Below are 14,861 nucleotides of genomic sequence, written 5' to 3'. Positions count from 1 at the left end.
GGGGGGGGGGGGGGGGTGTTGGGGGGGGGGGGGGGGGGGGGGGGGGGGGGAAGGACTGAAGAGAAGATGCTGTCTGCATCTCCCTAATTATTTCACTTCCAAGATCTAAAGTGGCTTCAGCACACACTCTTATTTCCCCTGGTGTGCAACTCTTTCCAGGTTTCTGGCCATTGCAAGTGGCTATATTTGCTGTCATCGTGGTGTTGGTAGCTACTTACCAGGAGAACACTTCACTCAGAAACCAAGATATAAACTTAGACATAAAAAGGAAGCAGTTACCACTAAAGAGAGAAAGAGTTTGATTCTTTTTTTTTGTCTTTTTTCGTGACCGGCAACGGGATCGCAACCCTCGGTGTTGCACCCGCACCTCGCTCAGCCAGTGAGCCTCCGGTCCGTATGTGGGATCCGAACCCTCGGCGGGAGCGCTGCCGCGCTTCCCAAGCGGCGCACTGTAGCAGTGCGCCACCGGGCCGGCCCAAGAGTTTGATTCTTTAGTCTAAAGACACAAGACAACATCATGGACTTGAAAGCTTAACTGAATTTCTTGAATGTTGTTTCTTTGGGTTTTATGCAAGATCAGAAGAAATGGCCACGTGAAATCATGTTGACAACACCAATTGTACTGTTTAATGTCTTTTACATAAGAACCTATGTGCTACTAAGTTCTTTCTAGATTTAGCATCAACAAGAAAACATCCTGCCTGAAGAGGTGTTCTGTTTCTTTTTATCAGATAAACAAAACGCATAACCAGTTGGGTGTCCTGTTCTGCCTCAGCTACCTGGAAGCCCAAGCACGGCTCATTCAGTATAATAGTCTTACTTTTAACATCCTTTACTCCATTTAAAATTCTCTACTCCATCCTCCCTCTTTTCATTTTCTGTTTACATTAAATGAGTTAATCCACATAATGCATTCAAAATAGGCCCATAGTGAGTGCTCAGTAAATGTTATCTATTGTTATTAAAATAGTAACAATTATCACTATGATTGTAGGAATCCTATTGAATATGGATTAAATAACTTTTAACTAGGTAGGGTTTATATTATAATTTCAATTTTTAAAACCTTGGGTAAAAATGATGTGATTTTTTAAAGTTTCAGACCCTGCCAGGTTTTTAAAAATTAAAGACATATGGTCCAAAAATCAGTTACCAGTTCCTTTTAAAACTGCACCCCTGATGTTTGAGGGACCAACAGATTTTCATTAATAAAGCAATTAGAGGGCTGATGAAATCATGTTAGTCTCTCTTTTTTTTTAATGGAAAAAAATTCATCAATATTGACTGATTAAAAGAAAACAAATATTAGGAAAGGAAGGGGAGAGAGAGATAGGAGATGAGAAAGGCTGTGTCAAGGTTACAATCAATGGTTTAAAAAGGAACATGAGCACAAAGTCAACTGCTTCAGCAGACAGGATTCAACACAACTAAGAAAACTAAGTTATGTGGTATTTGAAGAAATCTCCATCGTTTTACATTTACTGAGAGTAAAATGCCCTGCTATTCATTCTTATTTAAAATTAATCATAAAAGTGTTCCTTCATTTAAAAAATGACTACCACTAAAATACTTTAAGTACAAATTAATGGTCCCTTGGAAACTGCCTGCAGTTAGGGTTATACCTTCTTCAACAAAAGCATATACTACTAAATACATAGTATTATAAAAATTAAAGGTTTGAGCTAACTCTCTGGTCACACATCTAGTAACTGTTGAAAATGCTAAAAAGATTCCTTTATGATCAATTTTTGTTAAGAAAAATACTTAATATTTGAGGCAATTTATATTTGGCAAAATGCAGGATCTAAATCTACATTTCTTAAATGTCACCCCAGGAAGCCACAAAGCATTGGCATAATACTCAGGCATATAGCACAGATTCAAAGACATTTCTGAAATTAATAACTGTGCCAAATGCAATCATTTCCTTTTATTCTTACTGATCAGCTTGCATTCGCCTCACATTAAAAACACATCTCAATTTTTTTAGTTGTTTTCCTTTCTAAAAAATATGAGGATACAACAGCTGCTAGGACTTCAAGAAGGAAAACAAATATCCTGTTCTAACAGCAGAGCTGCCATTAGTCTCTCATGTTAATATGGTCAATTACAGAAATGCCTTCTATAAATTTGACTAATTGGAAGGAATATGGGCTGAATTATACAGTATTTTTAAAGAAACACAGACTTCTCACTTTCAAACACAAAGTGACCCCAGGAAATATTAGCAACTAAAGCAACTTAAGAGTCCTACTTTAATAAACAGAGATTTTTTTTTTTGTAATTAACACAATGGTTTTGATTTAAATGGCTGTTCCTGAGCTGTTTGGAAAGAGTCTCTCCCCCTATGTAGGTGTTAAACATCTCCTAATATCATATTTACACCATTCATTTGCTTAGCAAACCCTTTCATTACAGACCCAGCAGAGATAAACATGCTTATCTGCAGAATCTCACAGTATTCTACTCCATTCTTGAGCTCAGAAGCAACCAAGAAAATCTCAGGACTCTGGGGGGGTGGGGGGAAGGGGAACACTAAGAGATTACTGGTGAAAATGGTAAATGTTGTGTCTGTTTTAAAACTAAAAGCAGAAACAACGAATCTCTTCTCTCTAAACTTAAAGTTAAATTGAGATAGGTAAGGAGATAGAGAAGGATTAGGGGCTGGCCAGTTAGCTCACTTGGGAGAGCATGGTGCTGTTAATACCAAAGACTCAGATTCCTATACCAGCCAGTCTCCAAAAAAAAAAAAAAAAAAAACAAACCGTGAGAGAGAGAGAGAGTGTGAGTGTGAGTGTGAGTGTGAGTGTGAGTGTGTGTGTGTGTGTGTGTGTGTGTGTCACAGCTTACCCCACACCATGAGTGCTTTGTAGCATATGGATCATTTGAACAATTAGACAACAAGAAACAAAATGCTTACTTCTGTCCTTAATAGGGCAGCTTATTCTTATAATAACAGTGAACCTATACTATTTAAAATAGGGTATACACCATAATCTTCATATTTAAAATAGGGCACACCTTAATTTCATACTTACACAAAACTTGGCCCTTGCATAGAAAGTTCTGCACCCAGTTTACTACAGTGCAGTCAGATCACTGCATTAAATGGAGAGCTTGGGCTGGCCGGCTAGCTCAGCTGGTTAGAGTGCCCTGTCGATAACACCAAAGTCAAGGGTTTGGATCCCTGTACCAGCCAGACGCCAATTAAAAAAAAAAGCTAAATGGAGAGCTTGGCACGTTGACCTTTGTCATTGCCATGTAGATGTAGCCTGCCCTTCCGAACAGGAGCGGTCTGGATTAGCAGATGGCTAAAACTCTAGCTTGTAACCAGGACATAAGGGGAATTCCGGGATCTCAAGGCTACTCATGTGCCTCCAGGTAAAGTCTCCAGGCATTCCAGCTGGTGTCTGTACACACCCCAGCCTCAGAGTTCCTCATTAGGACTTTGAATTTCTGAACAAACTAACAAATAAGGCCCTAGTTTATATACCGTCTTCATCTAAAATTCTGAAAAACAATCTTTCGTGAAAATGGGGAAAACGCAAGAGTGGAGACACGTGGCAGGGAATGCTCCTTCCCACCCTGTTATGACAACTGCTAGGGCACTTATCACTTGGGCTGCATTTGTTTACAATCCTAATCTCCCTGGCCAGCCTCTGCACTTGCTCCCCACAGCCCAGGTCCTCCTCTCCTCCTCCAGGCACCCTCATACTCGGTCACCATTAACAAAGGCTTCGGAAGGGAAGGAATCCTGTTACCAATTGACAGGTGCATGCCATCCATATTTCGCTGAACCAGACTTGTACTGTAACAATCATTGCTGGGCCAGAGGGTTTCATTTTGAGTCACTCACCATTCCCATGACCAGTATTTCTGTGGTCTCTACAGGAATGAGAGTGGACACTGGTCTCTCACAAAAACCTGAAGGCTTTAGCATTCATTTGGTTCCTCTGCGACCACCCCAACAAGAGAAAACAACAGTGCCACATGACACAAGAGTTAACTGTGCATATTCTGGTACCCATGTAAACCCAATCCCTAAAACAATGGCCGGGGTATGCAACCAGAGCAAGTGCTCCATGTAAGCCTCCATAACAGGCCCATCTCCCCTGCACTGCTCCAACGAACACTCTAGAATTTGCCGCAGGACCCACTGACAGAAACACAAACTCTGGCTATTCATGGTGTGGGGGAGGGTTGTGATGGTATAAAAAGCACTACTCCTGGAAAATGAAAAGAGCCTCCTATGTCTTTTTTGTTTTATCCCCAGTGCCTAGCCATTATAGGCACTCAGTAAATATCTGCTGAATCAAAGAATGACTCTTCAGCCTAGGCACCACCTTTCTACAGATGGGGGTTCAAATGTGTAGTCTCATACTCACAAGTCCTAAAGAGTCAACTATGCCCTCTGAAAGCTTTTTACTAACTAAGAGCATCCTATTTGCAAGGACTCATTCATGCATTCATTCAACAAACATTTTTGAGTGCCAGGCAATGTGCTAGAGATTGAGTATAGGGCAGCGAATAAAAGAAGCAAAGTCTCTGTCCCCAGGTCAGATGGTGATAACTGTGAAGAAGAATAAAGCAGAGAAGGAGAGGAGAAAAGTGGGGGGGGGTGTCCTATTTTTATACAAAGATCAGGAAAGGCTTCTCTATCAAGGTGATAGGTAAACAAAGCCCTGAAACACATGAGGGAGTGAGCTATGCTTCTATCTGGCAGCAGGATGTTCTAGGCACTGAAAATAAGAAGTGCCAAGTCTCCTGAGTGTGCCTGGTGTGCTTGAGGAAAAACAGGAAAGACCAACATGGCTAGAGGGGAGTGGGGAGAATGAGAGAAGATAAAGCCCAAGAGGAGAGGACCGCATAGGCTAGCACAGGAGAGGGCTGATGGCAGATCCTGGAAGTCCCCCTAAGCCTTGGTTTTCACTCTGGGTGACATGGGGAGCCATGGGAGCATTTTGAGGGAGCCGTAATATGATCTGATTAAGACAGTATGATTGCACTGGCTGCTGTGCTGAGAGCATGGGCTGGGGATATCAAGAGCCCAAGAGCCAGAGCAGGGAGACTCGTTATAGGCAACCACGATCACCTAGGCAAGAGGGAATGGGAGCTGCTGAGATGGATAAAAAGACTCTACATACATTCTGAAAGCACAGCCCAAACGTAGAGACTGTGAAAGACTGTCTAAGCTGAAACATATCCCACCCAGTCACCTAAATCTTTGTTCAAATCACACGAAAACTGATGTAGTCCTTTATTTTGGCAGGTTGCAATTTCTTCATTTGCCCTCCAACCTGAAGAACAGAAGAGCATCTTCTAAGATTGCCACACTGCTTAATGATCAATTGACCTCCCACCAGAAGAGGATGCCCAGAGAGCTTCCAGGCCCATCAGACCTGAAGGGGCAGAAAAGTAAGTTAGTTCCAAACTGGGGCTAAACAACGAGGCAGAACATTAACCAACCAGCCAGCTGGGGGCATTTAGTTCAAATTCAGTTTAAAGTGAACTCATTTCACTCCTCCCCTTTAAAAAAAAAAAAAAACCTCCCCATAAACACAAAGAGCTAATCCTCACCAGTCTCCAACATCCTGGTGAGGAGGCGAGTTTTAAGGACTGTTTTCTAAAGTACACGGGTAAAAAGTTGTCTTGTTTTGCTTTTTAAAATCTTAGCATGGGGAAATATTCCATAATTAAGGCAATTTTGACAATAGTAGATAATAATTTGACTATAAATTGTAAGGAATGTAATGACTGCTTATTCTGGCACCAAAAAAACAGGACTTTCTCTGAAGTGACTGCCAAGAAAAATGATACTCCCACTCAGACTGGACCATTGCAAGTAGTAACTGTTAACCACATGCTTTACACTGCAGTTTGCAAGGACACAGTGCTTTGTTTTCATCTCTAACCAAACACCAGACTGAAAACTCAATGGAGACAAATGTGTGGTGGAATAGAAACAATAACTGAAGGAAAAAATAAAACATATTCCGTGGCTTAATGCTTGCTGGGATGCCGACGTCAAGGGTTTGGTGAACTAAGGAAACCTCTACAACCCAAAAGCAACCACTTCCAGCCTGCTCCTGTAGACAGAAGCCGAACATGCAAGAAAGCAGCCAGGCTTTAAGCAGCTTGTAAAAGCCAAACTGACAAAGTAGCTGTGAGAAGCAAGGACGAAAAGAGACCAGGGCCTGCCCCGAGCCTCCCAGGGCGGGAAGGGAGGGAGGTGAGCGCCCGACAGAAAGGGCAAAGCTCCGAACGAACGGGAGCAAAGGTAGCCTCTTTTCTACAAGCCCCTCTGCAGGCACAGGGCAATGTGAGAAGCAACCATTTGTCTACCAGGATTAAAACAAACCACATGAAATATAGAGCTCCCACCTCCAAGCAAGCTAAGAAACAGCACCACATTCTAGGTTAAGGGGGGGAAAAAAGATATCTTGTTTTTCTCTTTCTTACTTTGGCATCAAGGACTGGATGTATTAGAAAGTTAAAAATAAATTAAATAGCTTAAAATAAATTAATTAAATTTAAAAAGGGCCTGTCCGTCTGTTTGGGCTGCTATAACACAATACCATAGACTGGGTGGCTTACAAACGATAGAAATGTATTTCTCACAGTTTTGGAGGCTGAGAAGTCCAAGGTCAAGATGCCAGCAGATTCAGTGTCTGGTGAGGGCCACTTCCTCAGAGATGGCTTCTCCCTGTATCTTCACGTGGTGGAAGGGGCAAGGCAGCTCCCTGCCTCCTCTTTTATAGGGGCACTAATCCCATTCATGAGGGCACACCTCCCCAAAGCCCCATCTCTCAATACCATCACCTTGGGGGTTAGGATTTCAACCTATGAAATTGGGGGGGGTGGACACAAACATTCAGACCATAGCAGGGATGAATAAAAATATCTTTTCCTAGAAAAAATACCAAAGTGAGAAATCATGCTTGAACTTGTTTTTGAACTACAAAACACTTCTCAAGCACCTACCACATGCCATGCAGTGTGACAGGAATATGGGATATGTGGTCTCTCAGATCAGGCATAATAGGGCAAGAAGGGATGTTGTCTTTTTTTTAAAGACTCGAATAGCTACATGGTCAGAGACTATCCTTAACTTCTAATGTTTCTTATCATTATACATTGACTTAGTTTGGTAAATGTTTAAAAGGGAAACCAATATTCAAATATTTAAGCCTGTCACCCCTAACTAATAACCAACTCTCTTGCCTCTTGTGACTTCAGGTCAGAATGTCAATTTCCCAAGCTAAGCTCAGCAGGCAGTTCAGTATTAGGAAATGAATCTAGTCTGGATGTTCTAGAGGGCTTAGAAGAGAAGGTACAGAGGAACAAAATCACAAACCAAAAACTCTGAAGTGAATAAGCCACTGAATTAATAATATACAACCTTTAGTCTATTTTTTTTAATAAGAGGACAAGGTGACACATGGAATGACTCCTTATTGATCCAGCACTGTTGGGAAATTGGGTGCTCTAAATAGGTTTAAGTATGTAAGTTAACTGAACTTGCCCCCCTTTTAAGAGCAGTTTCCATATTTCAAATATTTCCAATGGAACTCTTTCTAAAATATACTTTCTGAACTTTTAAATCAGAATATACCAAACCCAATTATTTAATACTGTCCTGAAATATACTAGTGCCCTCAAGGGTTACAAAGGTGTCTCTGAGCATTCATTGACTCCATCCTAACAGATCTCACACTACCAAGATCAGCAAGTTCTGGGTCTACCGTTCAGCTTCTGTCTGCCCCCCCACCCCCATTTCACACTGCGCCCAGATATCAAGTCTTGCCTGTCTCCAACACTATCTCTTCCTGTGACTCCTCCATCCCCTAATCAGCACCACTACCTACTTCTAATCAGGCATAGACTAGGAAACTGGATAACCAGAGTTTTATCTTCTCACTTATAAACCCCATCTACCTAATTTGAATGTAAGCTCCTCAAAAGTTTAACTCCTGCCTTACACCTCTTGGAATCCCCAGTACCTAGCATACTGCTCTAGATACAGGAGCCATAAATTTCTGAATACCTTTTCTCCAAGTAGAATGCATGGGCTTCATGACAGCTGTTTCCATCATTTAGCTTTTCCGCTTACTTCCACATTCTCAGCTGTGTTCTAGATGGTTGTGCTGGCCAAAAGCCTAGGGATTTACTGTACTTCTATGTCTTGATAAGATACTTGGAAAGAATAAACACATGGCAAAGAGGACATTAAAGTAAGGGATAAAGAGATTTTTAAAAATTTTACCCATAAAGAAAAAGGGAAGAAATATCACCAAGCCCACTGACACATAATCAATAAATGATAGCAAGGCTGGATTCCTTTCTAATTCTCTCCAAAGTACTTTCAATGTCCTTGTCTTATGTCTCTACCTGCAGCAAAGCATCACTGGTTGTGGTTTATACTTATATCTTGATTTAAAAATATTTTTCCAAGTTTAACAGATCTTTCTCTTAAATCCAAGTTAGCCAAAATTAAAATGAGCATGTATTAAGACTAAATTAAAGCTCTCATCTGAGACAACACTTTGTGATAAATTTCATTGGAAAATTCAGAATCATACAATCTCAGAAATGAAAAGGACCTCAGAGATCATCTAGGGCAGTGGTTCTCAACCATCACTGCTTATCAGAACCACTGGGAGCTCTTCAAAAATATCATGACCTCCCCCCACTCCCATAAAGTATGATTTAATTGGTCTGGGGTGATGCACAGACATTAGTATACATTTTAAAAGCTCCCCAGGTGGTTCGAATGTGTAGCCCAGACTGAGAACCACTAACCTAATCCAGCATTCTAACACCCTCCCCCTTCATTTTTCAAAGAGGGAAGAACCTCACCAAAGGTATCAGACAACACAGGCCGGCCCGTGGCTCACTCGGTAGAGTGCGGTGCTGATAACACCAAGGCCACGGGTTCGGATCCTATATAGGGATGGCCGGTCTGCTCACTGGCTGAGCGTGGTGTTGACACCACCAAGTCAAGGGTTGAGATCCCCTTACCGGTCACCTTTAAAAAAAAAAAAAAAAAGGTATCAGACAACTACTTTGTCACAGTGCTAGCCTAGAACAACTCACTCCAAGAAACCATGTTCTCTCCATGTAAACTACTCCACCTAGGACAGTGGAGTTTCTTCTCTCTGTTCTTCAATTATTTTTCTATACTCAATAAACCAATATCCCCATCTATCCCCCAAATAAATGTATTTCCTAAATAGTCTGTGCCTTGGAATCCCGCTGCATAATTTTTGAAAACCTTAACTATGTATGTCTGTTTCCCTATATATATATACACGCTTCTCTCGCAAAGAACTCTAGGAAATTACTCAGGCATGGTTTCCCCTTAAAGAAGCCATATTGCTTTTCCTCGATTAAGTTGGACTCAGCCTACCATTTTCACCATTATCAATCATCACACGGGCCTGCTTTCAACTCCCTTGCAAGGTTCACCTCCAAGTCTCTTTCAGCCCACTTAATTTCTAGTTTGTACCTGCCTTTTCATACCTGGTGGACTTCCTTCTGGCTTAAACTCTCCACTTTGTGAAAGATGCCTTTTTCCCTGAAGCAGCCTCTTTTCCTCTGCCAGTTAGTCATGCCGGGTTCTTTTTTTCCTCCCCCAAGCAGCTGGTCTTTTTGATGTCTGGCACACATTTATCTGGGCTTCCAATAAGATGTTTTTTACATAGTTTCCAGGCTTCCTGGAGGTTACTGACTTTTTTAACTCTTCCATTCAATTTTTTCCTAATTTCTAACATTTGGTAGAGTTTCTTTTTCAAAAGTTGAATACCTGGCTGATGGATCGCTTTGATTTTTTCTCTCCCACCAGATTGCTGAATTAAATGCATCAGAACTTAAATATAATATTTCAAATTACCTCCAGGATGGAATTGCTTCATGAATTTTCTGCACTTTCATGTTCTCTACAGTAAGCAACAGATGTTTAACCAAGTGGAATTGAAAATGCTAGTTCTTACCTGTTCATATTTTAGTGTCTGCTTATTTATATAAAATATTCTGACACCCTTAAGCCTGTGTTCTTCTACTTGATAAAGGCAAGTTTTTGTTTTTGTTAAAAGGTAACTGATATGCATTGAACAAGCTCTATATTCTGAATCTAATATGGCAAATTACTCTTCTAAGTTCGCTCTAAATTGCCTAAATCACAACAGTCTCAATTGTTTGTTCCTTAAAGAAGTGTGTCTCAAAGCATTAAGAAAACACAGAATTCTGAGTATTTCTGAAAAATCCCGACAGCACTTGGTTATTAATCAAGTAGTAAAGACAAGTACTCCCCCAAAAGAATAAAAACGTTCTCCAAGTTATACCAACATATTGTGGAGATTTGCTCTAAATTTATTTTGCTTCAAAGTGTTTAGATCCAGAAGGTTCCTGGGAGATCAACAGACCATGGGATGACAATTTATCATCAAGGCAGTATAATCCCATTATAGCACTGGTGTCCTGACAGAGACTGTGATAAGATTTTCTGTGTCATCCCTCCACTTGTTTAACAAATATTGCACTAAGCTACCATACTGTTGGGCACATAAAACACCAGGAGGTGCCATCTCTGCCCTCAGGTTGCTTGCGGTTGAGGAGAGAAGACAAACATGTGCCTGCACACACAAGTTACTATGATACAAGGCAGTTACGTGCAAAGACCACGGATCTGGTTCAAGCATGGAATTAGGAGGAAGAGGGCACATAACCCTGGAGAATTCAGAAGTGATTCAATGGAAGAAGTATTACCTGAGATACTTGGAGCCACTGAAGCTCAAAGCAGAGGAATGACTCCATCTGAAGCAGTGATGCAATAAGGAAATTAACCTGATAATGTTCGGGATGGAATGGGAGGGTAACAGACAAGAGGCAGGTAGACAGCTAAGAACTACTTAAAACAGCCTCCTAACGGATCTTTCTGCCTTTATCTCTTGCCTCACCAACCCTTAACTCCAAGTGCCACAGTTATCTTCCTAAAACAGCTCGGCTGATGACATTCCCCTCCTCAGAAACCCTCACTGGCTCCCCATGAACCAGGAAATGCAATTTATATTTCTTCTGTGGTCGGTGTCTGGGTTTGACATTTAGCCTGCAAAAGATGTGACTGGATCTTCTCCACTACAGTGTGAGAATAGTGCTGTTATCATGGTCTTTTACTAGTTAGTTGAAGGTTCTCCCATAACTTATATCACTAAAACCTCTATGGGAGTAGAGAAGGTACTTTCTTGTCTATCTATATAACACAACATAGACTATTCTCTGGGTCAGGTAAAACCTGGGTTCAAATCCCACCTCTGCCACTCACTAGCTCTAAGACTGTGAACATATTTCTTAATCCGTGTGAAGCTCAGTTTCCTTGTTTGTAAAATGGAGACGATGATAATTCTGACTTCATGATTGTTGTGGGCTTTAAATGAGACAATCATGTAAAGTCCTTATTATAGGGCCAGGCCCAGAGACAGCACTCAATAGCTACCAGCTCTAACCATGAGGCCAAAATGCATTTTTAGTGAATATATATGGGAGCAAACCTCAGTGCTAAAAGTTAATGTTACTGGGGAACCAGATATTCATTTCCAACTGACTTAGATCAACACCGATGTTGTTTCCCCTACACAGATAACAAAAAACTTCTTTTTTCATTCCTCAGGCTTGTCTCCATCTAATCCTGAAATTGCATGCAACCCAGTGTGAATCAGATAAATAAATTAATTAATAATTATGCTGAATCAAACATTTTATATTTGTATGTTCTAACTAGAGATTGAGCTGCATAAGCCAGAACTTTAGTTAAGTTCTTTTTTGAACATGTCCAGGAGATAGTTCCCGTAACTACTTGGGACAATTTCTATAGTGACAGGCCCTGTGGCTCAATTAGACCCTCTCCTCAAGTGAAACAAAGGAATCCAAACTAATGATTCCAACAGAATAGAATATGACAAGTTCATTGCAAAATCCAACCCATCTACTTAAGGTGGGAAGGGAGAAATACAAATCTTGAAGACATATGCTGTGTCTTACATGCAATAATCAACTCAATACTAAAAGAGAAAGCATTGCTACCTATCCAACACACACACACACACACACACACACACACACACACACTTTTTTCCATGTAATCCTAACACAGTTTATGTGACTCCCAGAATCCTTTGAGGTACAGATATGCACGCCTGCGTGTGTGGGTGCATGCTCACAGGCACACTGTTCATGAACACAAATGGCAACCAGAAACAAAAACTCCAAAATCACAACTATGGCACAAAGTTCTTGGTATCATTCAATATCACTGTGAATGGGACCTTTGCCAAGCTCAAGAACGTTTCTAACCAATCGCCTCACTCTTAAAAACAATGTTAGCTAAGATCAGATTACTAATAAAATGCCAATTGCTGCATATCCTTTATCTTCTGTCCCTATGGAGAGAGGGATAATGAAAATGATTAAACTTATCAATATAATTTTTTTCACTAGAGAACCAGCATTACCTACGAACTCCCTGGGAACTTCCAGGGCACTCCCTTATCCTTATCTCTATCATTCATAGGGTACTTATCACACACCGTGTTGTACTCCAATTATGTGTGTGCATGGCTTATCTTCCTACTACCAGGAAAGGTCCTGGTGGCAGAGGCCCTTCCTTTCCTTCTTGTTGCCTCCATGATGCCAAGCATAGAACACTGCACATAGTAGATCCTCCAAAAAGATATGGCCATTGAAAGCTGAAACGTATCCTTTATGTTAAAGATCCTTTTTGATCATGGCATCTGGACTCTCCATTATTGGAAAAGTACAGGGGGGTCAAGCAGATAGACAATACAGAAGCGTGGTTACAAGCCCTGCCAGCATGCTGTACTCCCCAACACCCTTGAGACCACATCAAATTATCCTGATTATGATCTATAGATTGAGACTCCTTCAGAACATGGAGTATTCTTAAAGCCTGTTCAAATCTCTAGAAGGCAAGTGCAAGGCCGTTGGGATTAAAACCTTAAACTTGGGCTAAGCCTGGGGCTCAATGAGCTAGGTACCCAGATATTGTGACCCTTTGCCTGGAAAACAATCCTGGATTTTTTGCACTGAAAAGAATATACCCCCTCCCCACCCCAAGGAAAGTGCCTGGCAATTCATTCATTCAGACCTAGACTGAATACAAGTCACTATATTGGTTTTACTCCCTCCTCCCCCCAAATGACCGAAATTATCTGAGTGTAGCCCAGAGAAGATGAAGCTAATGTATGCATCTGGAGAGGCCAGGGCAATGGTAAAGATTACCCCAGTTTCTATACTAGCCATCTAAAGGTATTTACTTGGGTCTGTCTGTGTTGTGACAGTGTCCTAGACTCAAATGAATGCCCTAACACTCCACATTTTTGAGCCATTCAGTCATGCATTTTTGTTATTGTTGAAAGTGGTGCGAAATTGCGCTGCATGAGCTAAAGTCCTTGGTGGTCTTCCAAGGATTCCAGCTCAAAAGGCACTTCCTTTGTTCCTCAGGAGAATGCAGTCCAGTAGGTCATTCAAAAGGGGAAATAAAAGCAGCAGCCCTGGGAGGGAGATGAAGGACAAGACAAAAAGAATAAAATGTTTTGGGTGTGAGCACATTAGCTTCCATTTCCTGCTGCTGGTCACTAATAACTCCCCTATCTTTCAGGGGGAATATCCAGATAGACTTTATGCAAGAATATCCCTCAGGTGTTTTCTGGGATAGATGACAATCAAAGGCAACACCTAGCATGGAGTTCTTGAGCACCCTTCAAGCTTCCTTTTTCCTGAGATGCTTGGCTGGGGAAGATGCTCTGCCAGTGCGAGAAACTGCACAGAGCCAAGTCAGAGAAACTGGAGAGAGCAATTTCACAACCCACTCCCTGAATGCCTCCAGTCCATCTAAAAAGCATATATTGTTTGCATGAGCCCAAGATGAAAACCTGTCACATTCCCATTAAGTGTATAGCTGTATCTATCCCTTCAAAATGTGAGAATGACAACTGTAACCTTCACGCCAATCATCTCTGCTGCGCCCAGGCCCAAACTGTGCAGGGCACAAAGACCCCATGTCTGACCTGCGGAGCCCCCAAGCTTCAGCGGCTGCTGGTTCACTTCACTTTTTCTGGCGGGGCGGGAGGAAGAGGGGAAAGAAAGAGGGCTTTTCAGGGCTCTACAACCAATAAAATCGTGCCGCTGTGAGGACACACTTGAGCTCCTAAAAAGACAAGCAGCTGAAGGGCAAACAGTCTCTAATCAGAAGTGTGCGAGTTATTTGATAATGGCCAAGGTGCAGGGGGCACCCGGGCTGCTCCAACAATTTCTTCGGTTCTATTTGTAGACAGATGCTGGTTACACTCGGAAAGTGCCTAGCAACTTCCCTCAATTACCTTTGTAATTTATATGTAATTGATGACTGCACTTAATCTCCAAGGTTATTAATAGCCCTTCGAAAAAATGACCCCAAGTCTTCCTAAGCCCTTGGAAGCGCCTGGTTAAAATTACAGTATTTCCTTTGCTGGCTGCCGGCCCCCCGCCCGCCCCACCCGGGCGACCAGCAAGGCGAGGCAAAGGCGCACTCTGCTCACTTCCATGAAAGGTTCGGAATGGAGGCTCAGCCCCTGGGGCTCGAATCGCTCACTCCTCCGTTAGGTTATGCTGGCCACCAGCCAGCCAGATTCGTGGTTCTTTCTGAACCCCCGGGGCGAACCGGCTACCTGCGCCGCCACCGGCTCCAGCGCGGCCCGCGGGCAGCGCGCAGCAGTTGGCCGCTGTGAATGAGTGAGTGCGACCCGGAGAGGACCCGCCCGGGCGGGCACCGCCGCCAGCCTCGCGAGGCGGGGCGGAGGACGCCCACC

General features: G+C 42.2%; 1 protein-coding gene across 1 annotated transcript in view; it reads right to left on the bottom strand.

Annotated features, from left to right (window-relative positions):
• Positions 1-14,861, bottom strand: part of GPC4 (glypican 4) — a 103,734-nt gene that overhangs the window by 87,633 nt on the left and 1,240 nt on the right. The window lies entirely within an intron of this gene.

Source organism: Galeopterus variegatus, unplaced genomic scaffold (genome assembly GCF_000696425.1).
Source record: "Galeopterus variegatus unplaced genomic scaffold, G_variegatus-3.0.2 Scaffold2327, whole genome shotgun sequence".
In the NCBI taxonomy this organism is placed as follows: Eukaryota; Metazoa; Chordata; class Mammalia; order Dermoptera; family Cynocephalidae; genus Galeopterus; species Galeopterus variegatus.
The sequence above is the reverse complement of the archived record's forward strand: the minus strand, read 5'-3'. Positions and strand labels throughout refer to the sequence as shown.